This window comes from Scleropages formosus, chromosome 5 (genome assembly GCF_900964775.1).
Source record: "Scleropages formosus chromosome 5, fSclFor1.1, whole genome shotgun sequence".
Lineage (NCBI taxonomy): Eukaryota > Metazoa > Chordata > Actinopteri > Osteoglossiformes > Osteoglossidae > Scleropages > Scleropages formosus.
Genome location: NC_041810.1, coordinates 6,709,749 through 6,724,007, shown reverse-complemented (window position 1 = coordinate 6,724,007; position 14,259 = coordinate 6,709,749). Strand labels below are relative to the sequence as shown.

At 46.4% G+C, this 14,259-nt stretch overlaps 1 protein-coding gene across 2 annotated transcripts in view; it reads right to left on the bottom strand.

Moving 5' to 3' along the window:
• Window positions 1–8,002, bottom strand: part of LOC108930821 (zinc finger protein GLI2-like) — a 66,557-nt gene extending 58,555 nt beyond the window's left edge. The window contains exon 1 of one of the 2 annotated variants that reach the window (XM_029252532.1): window positions 7,713–8,002. The gene's annotated coding sequence lies outside the window, so the exon portion shown is untranslated. The remainder of the gene's footprint in view (window positions 1–7,712) is intronic. The other variant, XM_029252533.1, reaches the window with a different exon arrangement.
• Window positions 8,003–14,259: the final 6,257 nt, after the last annotated feature.

The following is a 14,259-nucleotide window of genomic DNA, read 5'->3' as shown; positions in this document are numbered from 1 at the left end:
TATTTCAATACATTCTCATTTTAACTGGATTTTCTTGCAACAAACACTGTTTTCTAATTCCATGTTTCATTTTTCTGGTGTTACTATGATTTTCTTGTCATTATTTCCATGCAAAATAACTGGTGGATAGTTTTACAGATCCTGCATTTCAGAGAGCGAACCAGATCGAGCAGCGGAAGAGCAAGACCGTCACCGTCATCACCCAAAAAATGATGGCAAAAAACTGAACTGAATTCGCCATGCAACGAGCTTCCCTTCTCCAGTCACCAGCCTGCACTGTGCTATTATGTGTCTTTGGCTTATCTGAAACTAGAAGCATCTGAACATCCCCCCAGCAGCATTTCTAGAGTGTACAATTCAATCAACAACCCACAGCTTATGGACTGAGCACATTATACTAGGAATTGAATTTGATGAGATACAAACTACTCTCTGCATATAAAACCGAGTTAAGCCATTGCTCTTTCAGTGCAGATAGACATCATGTGAACAGCATGTCTTTGGACTATGGGAGGAAACCAGAGCACCCAGAGGAACCCCACACAGACACAAGGAGAACATGCAAACTCCGCACAGACTTAGCAGGGATCAAACCCATGTCCTCTCAGGCCAGCCAGGCGGTGTGAGACAGCAGCACTACTCGCTGTGCCACCATGCTACCCAGCCTTACTCTTTGGCTGGCATCTTTGTCCAAGAAATACACAACATCAGGTGTGTACTACACTCAACTTATGGTTAATGACCCTCATATTAATTCATTGATGATAGATCTGTCCTCAAGTTAACCTTGACTCATAGCAACCACTTGCACGGTTTGCAAGGCAAGGAAGGAACAGAAATGGTTTGCAAGTCCCTTCTACTGTAGATGTCTTGGGGGTGCAAACTTAGTGAGGAACACACAAATACCACACGCTCTGAGCAACCTTCTAACCCCACAGCCACCAAACAGCTCAGGAGCTGTGAGGGACCAGTTTTACCCACTGCACCACCGTGTCCCCCCTACCCCAGTACACTGCGGGGTATATGGATAAGAGCAACACAGGGTAAGTGTATCACTCAAGGATACTGCAGCAGGTGTGAGAGTCAAACTGGGAACCTTCAGACCACAAGGTAACAGCACAAACCCACATGCTACATACCCTCCCCTCCCCGATACTAGTCCCTGCGGGAAAGCTTCGAGGGCCGCGAGGCTGAGCTGCAGTCCGAACGAGGGTCTGAGGGAGGTTCAAGACTGCAGAATTCCATGTTGAGATGACTCCAGAGCAGAGGCCCATCCAGGCCGTGACCCTCTTTCGGAGAAACTGCGAGTAGGCGAGCGTGCGGGGGAGTGAGCCTGGAGGTGGGGGCAGGGATGCTGATTGCTAAATACTAACACATGGCCTCTCGAGTACCACACGTCAGGCTCATCTTCCAGCCTGCGAGGAGTCTGCGGTCTGGCAGCGTATCAGTGCTTTTAAATCTCATCGCTCGGCATACGGACATAATGAGGAACATGCCCCTCCTGCTTTGTAGTTGCGGGAGGCCGCCTAACCAGTTGCAGAACACAGCCTTTTCGCTGCTGAGCTTTTCCCACCCCTTCCAATAACCTATTACCCAAAGCACAAACACTGAGTTCCCATCAATGACTGCTCTGTGTGTGTGAGCCAGCGTCAGCCAGCGTCAGCCATACATCAAACCAACACACTGATGGCCTCACAAAACCAGAACACGAGCATCAGAGACACTCGGTAACTGTCTGCGACCACGAGTTTGCTCGAAAAATGTACAAGTCCACGATTAAACCCGGACGGACAAGTCAATCGCTGGGCTCCGACGCCGCCGCTTCATATCAATGATCTTTCCACCGCCAGCAGCTGTTAAACCTCCCGATGTAATAACTCATCATATGGATATATCATCCTTTCATAAGTTAATTAACTCGTGGATGAAAGCCGACCCACAAAAATTACATCACATTACATACCGAAGCAGGTCAACCAGACCTCATGGGTCTTCCTCAGCTCCAAAGCATCCCTTTGTATGCAATATCATGTCGTGATGAAAAGCCAGACTGTTATCATATTACATCAGCTTGAAGAACTGCTGACTCAGCGCTTGATTTGGTCAAAGTTGCATAGAATTAGTCCAAACAAGCGTCACTTCAGTCCATGGCTTATGTAACATAATAGGCTGATGGCTCTGAAAAATCACAAAATCTGAAGGAAAATAATATTATGCACTATAAGGCTCTTTGAATAAAAGGCTCAATGAGAGCGGCTCCATGATACTGACAGTGGGTCTAGCAATTGTCCCTTGTTTTTGTTTTAAATTATTACCTATTTGCTCAAACATCAGTCAAAGCTAAACATACAGTTTCAACAGCTTAATGTTTCCTTTTTTGTCTCTCACTGGACCATTTTGTCAGAGTCTTTGGTCCAGGTGTCACGCGGAACACAGTGGACGTGGTCGGAGAACGAAGCAAGGAGTGAAAAAACCGGAGATCGTGAATAGAGTAAGTGTGTGTGTGTAGGAATGCGAGGAAGGGCGGTTGTCCCAAACGAGATTCCGCAACGGTACGGGAGCTGAAGAGGGCCTTTATAGGGTGAGCGATTACTCAGGAGCTAGTGCGGAGTCAGCTGTTATCGCTTGTGTTGCGAACGTGGACGTGACACCGGGTCTCATGCCAGCACTGCCTGATGTCTAAGAATGATCTATAATTGGCACTTTTCTCCAAAGTCATATACAGTGTTAAGGGTGCAATTATTTACCTGTTTACGGAGGTGGGTAGTTTTACAGGAGCAATTTAGGGAAATTACCTTGTTCAAGGGTACAAGAGGCAGAGGTAGGGATCAAACCTCTGACCTTCAGCAACAACGGCAGTAGGTCCAACCACTATACTACTAACACCGTCTTGGTAAATGCCTCGTGATCTCAAAGAATGGCCTCGCCCTCTGCTCATCACTCAGCGCAAAGAGAGGAGCACATTCAGCACCACACTGGTCCAGCTGTGCTTTTCCAAGTAGCTACCAGTGGTCACTTTTTGCCAACAGCTGTTCTATAGTGAGTCCTCATACTGCTGGGGCAGTACTCATCTCTTCTTGTCTGAGGGGTCCTGATGAGACAAAACTACATTTTTACTGGAATACTTTTGCCTGTGAAATTTATTTATACCTGTCTTTTTGTCACACGCACAATGTCTACAACCGCTTCTCGGGAGCGCGGCGAGCCGGAGCCTAGTCCGGCAGCACAGGGGGAACACCCCAGAGGGGAGGCTAGTCCATCCCGTGGCACCAAACCCCCGACCCTCCCCAGAGCCAGCCCCGGCCAAACCCGCTGCACCGCCGTGCCCCCCGCCCTGGCACCGTAGCCCGAAGCAATTTCCTCGATTTATTAATCCTGGAATTAATAAAATAATAAAGATGATTAAAGCAAAAGTCCCCCCTGCCGAAAAAGATTCGGAATAGAATTTGTGAGGGATGTGCAACCTTCCAATCCGAACAAGTGTGTCAAACGCGCGCTGGTATTGTTGAGTTATGGCACAGATGGTATCGCCCAAAGTTGGGGAGACGAGCCCTTCGCGAGCCCAAAGTTTCTTTCCTGCGCGAAAGAACCGCAACATGAAAGTGGCCCTCGATTGTTCCATCCCACTTTCTCCAGGAATTCAACAACGACACAGACCACTTTATTCCAGTTCGCTCGGCTCGACTCCTGGTTTGTGACAGTACCAGTATGAGTGCCAGACATACTGGGGGTGTAAAGGGCAAATATTCTAGGGTAAAGAGACAGTTGAAAAGGTACTCTTAGTAATCTTAGTAAGACTGACATACAGTAATCGAATTAGTTTTGGATCTGGGGAGGATGTGTGTTGGTGTGGGTATTGACCAGTGGGGATATGCGAGTTTTTACATTCAACAGTTACAGGCATTCAGTTACAGCCACGGTAACTTTATCAGTCAAAATCAGGACAATGTAGGTAACTTTCACTATTTCCTAGGAATTTCTAATAAGTGCAGCTCAAAAGGGGCAACTGGAGACATTTATGTTTAAATTTAAAAAAAAAATCTTTTTTTTTTATTTATTAGCCATTCAAATATGCATCTCTCTCATGCATTTCATCGGTTTGCGAAGTACAGAACGCTTCATGTTCTCAAAATCATGCATTACAGATGTTTGTGTGCAGGAAACAATGTGGAACGACAGAGGAACATGACCGACTGATGTCTTTAAAGTCAAGTCGCCAGATCCTAGGCTTTCAGGCTGCAAAGGTCAGCGCTTCCCCACCGGATTCCCTGAAGTGCACTTTTTTGATAACTTGGAGTCTTTTTAACGGCAAATAAGGTCAGACAACCGGACAAATACTTTGGCATCAGTCACAATGATGCTCTTTGCAATCGCAATATTAATTTCAAAATTTATTTTGGCTTTTTAACATGACGTTTCGTTACGTTCGCTTTCGTGCCGAGGGTTCAAATTCGGTGTGCTCCGCCACAGTCTTTTGCCTAACGGTGGGGCAATGCCACACGTCAGTGGAAAGGAAAACGATGATGATAATGATGCATATTTCTTCCTGGTCCCAAATCAGAAACGGATCTAATTACCCTCGGACGCTTCAGGGAAACTGTATGAGCAACGCTGAATGACCGCGCCGTGAGCCGAGAATTCTTCACAGGCTTTTTCCCGCCATCCAGTTCAGAGGAGATCAGCAAGTTGAGTGCAATCCAGAGAAAGGAAAATGACTTTAACGTGCCTGCCACATATTCCCTCCTTTATTTGACTAGAGCACAGTGTGAACCCAACATGTCATTGCTTTTTACAGGCCTTTGCGGGCTTTGTATTTCACTCAATTCAACCCCCGGGACAAGTGTCCTTCAGCCGCTACTGCAGTCCTGCATGAACGGGGGCTGGAAGGTTCTGCAAACACACATAAGTACCTGAGACAGACACTGGATGCTGACCTGAGCCCCCTTGAAGAAGGATGCTTTTTTTGGGATCGGCGCTCTTAAGACACGAGTCGTTGTTCTATTGTCCCATTTAGAGTGCATTTCAGCGTGGCGCACTATGAGTACCTTCACCATTTTCAAATTTAATAAAATATAAGATCAGCGTTGGCCGAGCTGGACTCTGTAAAGGCATCTGTTTTCTAAGTGATTCTCGCATTTGTTCAAAATAGAAGGAAGCAAGAAAAACTTTTATCGTAAACGCTGCCGATTTTTTCCGTCAAAACCATGTCTAAGACTAAAAACGTTTGGTCTTAACGGTACAGTATGATTCCGATTTGTATATAAGGTGTGAAACCAACTGAAAAAAGACCAGGCATTACAAGGGTTTTGCCTTTTTTTGATATACCCCCCCCCCCCCCCCCCAAAAAAAAAAACAACACTGATTGATGCAAGTCTTTTAACCCAACTGTAAAACTAAAATTCATTTAAGCTGATAACATATCTGGAAAATAGCTGAGACATTATGACTTGTACCTGAAACGTGCATTTTAATACCTTAAAATTTTCTCAGACAATTCATGTAAATTCTACCTTTAGGGGCAAATATGCAAAGGTTACGTCCCACTGTGGCCCCTTTTTTTTCTTTTTTTTAAAATTTTTTTTTAAACACACACATCATCTGAAGCAACTTGTCCCATACGGTGTTATGGGGAGCCAGAGCCTAACCTGGCAACACAGGGCAAAAGGCTGAAGGGGGAGGGATCATGCTCAGGACAGGACGCCCATCCGTCGCAAGGCACTCCAAGTGGGACTCGAACCCCAGACCCACCCGAGAGTAGGACCCAGTACAACCCACTGCACCGCCACACCTCCCGCTGCCCTTTTTTTATTAAGGATGAATCGTACGTGACACGCCTTCCAAAAGCGGTCGTTGCACTGATGAAACTGGAAAAGCAATATACTCACCTTGATGGGATGGGATGATTCCATCAACGGCATCTCGTCCCAAACAGCTGAACTGGTGCAGCGTTCGTGTCCCGTCTTAACTGTTGAATCGTCCCGGTGGGGAGTTTTACTCTGCCCTCATCCACATGTTCACAGTCCACTTCTTTCCATGCACCGTGACTTCACTGACACGCCTGCATTTCCCTGACACCTAAATAGGGCTCTCCTTTTTAAAACGTGCGCTTCATTAAATTTTCCACAGATGATCAATAAAGGGCAGCGAGAGGGGACGTGTGAAAATGGCAGAAGGATGACGGTTTGGGAGATGAAAGTGGCGTCCCGTCACAGGAACCCAAGGCCCAGCGACCACGGAGCCCAGCCAGCCTGAATAATCCGAAGGGCCCATCATTCCTTCGCATCTTTTCACTCGCCTCCGTCTGACTGCTGGAACTCTTCATCCTCCACAATGGCAAATGTACTAAAACTTCTCTTTCGTATGCAAATGGGAACAACCGGGCACTCGCATAAAAACACACTTCCCACCGACCCCTTTTCTCTCGAGGACTTAAACTGGCCGTTCACAGCTCTTCCCACAACGTTTTTCTTCCTCTCCTTATTCCCGCATCTCGTACACCTGAGAAATACATACTAATTGCATTTAGATCTGGTCCGTCCTCCAGGCCGTTGGGTTCTCGAGGCGTCCGCGATGACCCGTGTGACCAGTCTGGTGTGATTACGTCTCGCGTATGTTGGTGGGTCGTGGAAAACGCAAATGAAAGAGTCACGCACAAAAAACGGACATGGACATGGAACACTCAGGTATATTTAAAGTGTTCGAAGGCACACATTGGTACAAGAGCGGACAGCAAACAGCAACAGTCTAATTGTAGCAATTTATTGTTTAATGCTGAAGGGAGGAATAAACAAAGCAGGAGAATAAACAAAAGGGATGGAGAGGTTGTTGGGCTTTTTTTTCAGTCCTCGGTGCAAACTGACGGAGACCCGTTTTCTCAGTAAAAATTCAACTGATTTACTGATACCAGAGATGTAGAAGGACACCCTTCTACATCTCTGGTATCAGTAAATTAGTTTACAGTTTAACTGTATTCACTAACCTGTTAAGCCCCTTCACATCACAACTGGCCAAGTGAAGGCTTTTAGCAATTTTAATGTACACCACTGATAAATATCAGCATAACTGTGTTGCCAAATGTCATTTCACAAAGATGCCAAATGAACAGGTTAGCCGTTGGGTCATTTAAGCAAATGCACAAAAATTACAAATTCAGTGTACAGTGGCAGAAGGTTCCTGTTAGAACTTTTCATCATGTTTCTTCAGATAACTTCACCGAAAAGAAGGAAAGAAGAAAGAAAAAAGAGTGCACGTCACTGATTTGTTTGTTTGTTTGTTTGTCGAGAGGCAGTTTTGAAAGAGCGTTACGCTCGGAGGCACACTGATTGAAAACTTTCCGGGACCCTCGCGATCGCACCTTCCCACGCGACACGTGCGTGGGTCGAGTCGCGGCGCAAAATTCTCGCGGGTCCATCCACAGACACGTGTCGGAAAGCGCGCGCCCGACACCGGGGTCCGAACGGCAGCGATCGCGCGCTTTTACGCAGCAAACTTTCAACAGCGCGAAAGTCTATTTATCGGTCAGCAGCGTGTGGGGCTCGCGAGCCCGCTAAATTCTCTGAAAAATATTAATAAGAATAAAATAGAAGGGTGGGAAAGTTGGAGTTTGTTAATGAATAAAGAAGCGGTTTGTAGGGATCGGAACTTTTATTGGTTTAGTACGATTTTAGAATGAAGTGCGTGTGTGTGTGTGTGTGTGTGGATCACCTACCTACCTACTACTTGTGTCGGCGGCGACGGTGCGGTCACTGTGGTCACTCACTGGTCACTGTGGTCACAGCGGTCACTCGCTATGATCCACCAGGGTTTCGGTTCACTGACTGTGATTTTCTCCTCGGCTCTCAGTGCGGCCGAACACTCGCGTCGTCCCACGGAGAAGAAGCGGCACTGACACGCGTGTCCCGGGGAGAGAGGAAGCAGCGCTCGGACCCTGAAGTGCGGTAATCCATGGACGCGGGAGCCGCTCCTCGGCGGGGACGCGCTTCTGTTGCGCGCCTCCCTCCGCCACGCGGTGGACGCATCTCCGGGAGGATGTGTTTTCAGCGAGAACCCCCCCCTGCAGACACACACACGCACACACACACACACACACCCTCCCTCCCCGGTGAGTTCCACCATTTGCCGCAGCAGATGGGCCGGACCAGCCGAACTCGGACGGACGGGGGAAAGTTCTCTCAACTTTAATTATTCTCTTATTCGAGCGCGCTTTGCGGAGCCCGCGCGGGCACAGAGCTCACGCGCGCATGTTGATGTTCCAAGAAAGACAGCGCGCCGCTCCCGTTGCGCGCGCTACGTTGGAATCCGCGAGGGCCACGCGTGCGGCGCAGTGTATCGGGACAGACAGAGAAGCGAGTCGGTGGTGTGTGTGTGTGTGTGTGTGTGTGTGAATAACACCTTGAATACCCCCAGTCTCAAGGACTTTATTACACGGTTTGGTTCATTGACACATAAATCTATAGAGTCCAATACAAGAGCACCGCAGGGGGGCGATTATAAGGTTCCGTCGCGATGCGGGGGGTCCTTTCGCAGTGTTTCTGGAGAAGTGAGCGCCAAAGCTGAACTGCTCCTGCACTGTCATCATAAAAGAGAACCGACAATGATGAAGATATTAAAGAAATACGCGCTAAAATGATGCAGCAACTTTGTAAAAGATGAGCGCAGCAACAAAATAATAAACAAACATAATAAACTCGTCGTGTGCAATATGACAATATTTATTTATCACAGCTCCAGGTGCTACTGTATGGCTTAGAACGAAGCAAAGAAACCCATAATGCACTGACTGAGTAAGAATCCTCAGTTTTGAACCTATTTTTAATAAACTAGCTAAAATAATCAAAGAAAAATAAATAAATAAATAAAAACAAAGTAGATTCGTTCCAGTTGTTCTGCCGTGAAATCATTTTGCTGTTTATTAGCGCTCGGAAACAACAAATACGTTTCGTTCTTTATGAAAAAGCCTTGCTGTCTTCTTTATGTGCTTATTACTAAATTATTTTAAATAATAAAATAGTAACATTTTTTAGTGCAATTCTGAGGTCATCCATAATATCCGAATTATTCGCTTAATGTGTCAAAGTAGCGCGGCTTTTGCTTTTAAGTAAATTGTTACTGCGCAAGATCTTCAAAGGCTTTTTTTATTTACATAGATGAACTTTGTTAACAGACACGTCATGTCAGCTTGTACTGGAAAAATACTTCACATTCCTAGCTGTGTGCAAAAGAAGGCCTTACTTGCCAAAATTAGATCCCTTGTCCTGTGCTGGATTAAAATTTTGGATGGGGGGGGCTACAGTTTCACTGCATTTCAGTTTATTTTAGTTCAAAACTGTTATTTTCAGTGTAGAGTCTAGTCTTTCATGTACATTTTACTCTTGTAAAAGTGGCCTGAAGTTTTTAAATGGCAGCTTCACTTTGCAGGGACAGTCCTGCAGATGTCAGGTTCACCCATAGTGTGTGTGTGTCACAGAGAGAGTGTGTTCCACTGATGTATAGATGAGTGACCCATTGTAAGTAGTGTATCTAGCAGTGGACGTCTTTGGGTGCTCTGGTTTCCTCCCACACTCCAAAGACATGCTGTTCAGGTTCCCCCATAGTGTGTCAGTGACAGAGAGAGAGAGTGTGTTCCACTGATGTATGGATGAGTGACCCCGTGTAAGTAGTGTATCTAGCAGTGTAAATCATCACAGTGAATAAGGTGTGTGGGCTCATAACACTACACAGAGTTCATGGGAAGTCGCTTTGGAGAAAAGAGTCTGATAAATAAATAAACAAATAAATGTAATGTATTGTAACGTAATGTCATTATTAGTCTGTACAGCCCACTGATCAGCCTGATTGATCTTTCGGTTTGACGTGAAACAGTGAAGTCTGTTACCACAGTTAAAGAGTTAACCCATTAAAGAGAAATGGTGACACTGAGGAGCCACGATTGATTTTGAAATACACACAAGTAATTATAATCTCAAATCCTGTTGTTAAAGACAGCTTAAATATCTCAGATTTACATGTAGCTGATGCTTTTCCCCAAAGCAAACTGACAATTATTTACCCATTTATACAGCTGGGTAGTTCTACCGGAGCAGTTTAGTGTAAAGACCTTGCTCAAGGGTACTACAGCCGGAGGTGGGAATCAAACCTGCAACCTTTGGATCCGAAGACAGCAACTCTAACCACCACATACAGTCAGATAATCATGGAATCTTAGAAGACCCTACTATTTTTTTAAATGAATAATTCCATATTAAAAACTGGTTTGAGCTGATGGAATGATTTTGTCTGCGGACTCAGGCACACACGCATGCGGCGTAAAGATGCCCCTCGGTTTGTGTCCCAGCTCCGCACTGCAGTAAATCACTATACTATTGTAAGAAATATTGGCAAAACGATACACAGATGTTGTTATGAGGGCTGAGTGGTGTGCGACGCACGGCCTGCCTGAGCCCAGGAATGTGACGCGGCAATCGGCCCCGCAGCATGCGGACGTCGTGTCCTCGTAGAGAGCACCGCGGCCGCGTCCGCCGAACACGCGGAGCGTTCGTTCCCACTCGGGAATTCGGAACGGCCGTGTGTGGCACGGACGGATTGCGCTTCTTGGAAAGCACCGGTGCACCGGCGTCAGGGCATCCGCCTCATTCGTGCTCCGGCAGGCTCGAAATGCAGGAATTTTAACAAGCGTGCTGGAGTCCCGTCGAGAAAGAAGCTCGGACTCTCGAGCCGGAGGGGAAGAACAAAATGCGGGCACGTTTGCAAAGTCAGCGCAAGGGGCCTCGCTTTGCTTTTGGGCTGCGAGCTTATAGTACGTCGTTCTCCCCACGTTATCTCACACATTCCTTCATCGGTATAAAACACTGCAGTGCACATTGGCTCAGTGTATACAAAGTGACAGCAGGAGGAAAAAAATGATGACGTTTTCCATGATGGAGTAAAAACTCATGTTTGGCATGTACTGTATGTGTACATAGCTGTTTCTTTTTTCTTTTTTTTTTGTGAGGATACTTTTTTCTTTGCAACACTGTCAAATTTAAACAGAAAAAAAAAAACAAATAGAAGGTAAATCTGCGCCCACTCACTGGGGGTCTCCGGTTGCTCCTGGTTGGGGATGCGAACCGTTCTGATCTGGTAGATGACGAGACAAAGGACACGAGCTGTTCACAATATCAGTTTATCTAAATAAACATCAGGTATGCAACATATAATAAACAAGATCAGTATGAAAATTTCGTCTAAACTCATTTCATTTAGGAAGCTGCTCCCCGTTTATTGTAATAGAATGTATTACATTGGACATATTATGTTGGACGGGACAGCTGGTCGTGTAGCGGTTGGAGTTTTTGCAATTGGACCTGAAAATCGCAGATTTAATATCCACCTCCAGCTGCTGTACCCCTGAGCAAAGTACTTTACCCTAAAATTACCCAGCTGATCAAATGGGTAAATAACTGCAGGTACACTAACTGTAAGCTGCTTTTGAGAAAAGTGTCAGATAAATGTATTTTCGTTTTGGGTTTCAAAGATAAATTCAGTTTTTAAAAATATATATATATATACATACACACACACACACACACATACTTTCAGAACCGCTTGTCCCATACGTGGTCACGGAGCCCACCCGGTAACACAGGACGGAAGGCCGAAGGGGGACACACCCAGGATGGGACCCCAGTCCGCCGCAAGGCACCCCAAGCGGGCCTCGAACCCCAGACCCACTGTAGAGCAGGACCCGGTCCAACCCACTGCGCCACCGCACCGCCCTTTTTGAAAGTAAATATACTAATATTCATAAGTAGTTATTTTGTGTCAGAGTCTCTCAGAGTGTTTCTCTTTACATCCAGATCCCTGCGTACAGACAGTCGCTACGGCTCAAAGCGAAGCGTCACAATCCGGTCCAGTTCACAAGGTGGGAGGTCAGAAGGCCGTCGAGTTCCGAAAACTCCATCATGTGTCCAGCGTTCACTGTGGACAGTGGCGGCGCCTAACGGCTCCAAGTACAGGAGGAACTTCGATGGAACACTGCAGTCCTCTGGCACGTGGACGTCTATGCGCTCATTTCTAGAAAATTCTGCTGCCCCACAAATTGCACTCGAGTTTTTCTCCTTCCCAGTAAAAGTGCAGGACACGCGCACTGGGGACGACAAATTAACATTGCTACTCTTCCCAAGACTGCAGTATAATGAAATGCTGTTTTATCATTCTGTACATGAACACTGTTTGAAAAGTATCTATACATTTTTCTAGATTTTATATTTCTATGCCTCGGTGACTCCTAACTTATGGCGAGCGACGTCTCACTTACAACACCGGTGGAAACCCCTCGGCAGCTGCGCTGTCCCACCATGTGTCTGATGAGACACGGCGCCTGCACAAATAGTCCCTCATCCTAAAGGACCCCCTGCGACTTCCCTCAGTTATTGCAGGTGATGTAAACCTGAGCCACAGGCAGCCTGAAATTACTTTTGCACTCCTGTGTTTTTGCAGTTGATTCAGAGAATTTAAGCCGATTCTGACAGAGTAGAAATATATTGGGATGGTGCACCACAGAAACATCTGGATTTGATCACATGAAGTAATCCCACTATTTCATTGTGACAGAGTAAAACTGTATCGCCATGAAGACGGATCAAATCGGGGATATTTGTATGGAACGCGCTTGTTAAATAATGAAGGCCTTAAAGGTCCAGTCCGGATCAAATTTCATCGAGGTAAGTCTGTGAAAGGTACGGAGTACGATCATGTACCGCATCAAATTTACACTGATCCAGCAGGAACTCAACAGTGTGGTATGACGTGGTAAAACATGTTCATTTGACCGGTGGGTACAGTGTGAGTGTACAGCTCTGCTTGAAAGCCCGTGAACCCTTCAGGGATGCTCCTTTTTCTTGGATAAAATCTTAAAATAAACACAAAAAATGAAGGAACGAGTATGATTTACACCCCCTGATTCTACTCACCTACTCGCTTTAACCGGTGCAACCTGGGATTTAATTATTTTTGCACCTGCACTACTTCCGTTTTCTTACGACACACGTGATTTCCTATAAACCAACATCTGGAACTGGTCGTTACCCACCTATTGTGTTGGATGACAAAGCCTGATTCTCATTACTTTAAAGCAGCATTGTCATTCCAAGTGGACCGTGCGGCAGCTCTGTCGTGTCACGTGCTGCGGGTTACATTCTGGTGGGCAGCATAAAGAAAGTGATTTATTCATCTATATAAATGAAAATTGTTATATGGCAGCGCAATGAAGGTGAACATCCGCACGGAGGCGGAGGGTCCGCGCCGTTTTCCCCAGTCACAGTCCACCCGGCCTCACGCTTCTCACACACACTCACATCAGGGACTCGATAAGGCGTAGGGCCACAATTTACAGAGGTGGGATCCAAACCCGTCTCCTCCTGATCCAAAGGCAGCCACACTAACGGCTGCCCCGTCTGCCTGCAGAGCAGCTTCGGTCCTTCTTGGAATTCAAAGTATTTTTATAGAGCTCTTCTCACGCAGTGACACAGAGCGCTTCTACAGGAGGCACAAGGCAAGGAAACAGATACATCAGACAAGGAAACAAAGAAGACAGTTGGCTACAGACTGGCGTATTTCACTAGAGGATATATGTATGGACCGCAAAGGGAGATCGGTGAGAAATTAAGTGTGAGACAAAATCATGAACATGAAATTTGGATTTTTTTACTGGGGAGCAAAACAAAAACTGGGAAAACATTGCATTTTAAAGGCCACTGCCAGACAGGACTCCGAAGGATGTGGTCAGCAGTAATAAAGTGCCGTAGCATTGTGTGCCCTGGGGGAGCCTGGCACTGACTCACTAACTCTTTTTCCAAACTGCTGCACTGCTCAGCGAGTCATTTATATAATGTAATGTTTATATGTGTCTCAAAAGATATATACAGTATATTACCAGAAAGGTGATTTGGAATCATCAGTATGTGTATGTATGTGTATCCCCTCCCCCTCTAGCCTTACGCCCTGTGTTGCCGGGTAGGCTCTGGTTCCCCGTGACCCTGTATGGGACAAGCGGTTCAGAAAATGTGTGTGTGTGTGTGATATTGGGATAAGGGGGGGGGGCTTGGTGGTGCAGTGGGTTGGACTGGGTCCTGCTCTCCGGTGGGTCTGGCGTTCAAGTCCCGCTTGGGGTGCCTTGCGATGGACTGGCATCCCATCCTGGGTGTGTCCTCTCCCCCTCCAGCCTTACGCCCTGTGTTGCTGGGTAGGCTCCGCGACCCCGTATGGGACAAGCAGTTCAAA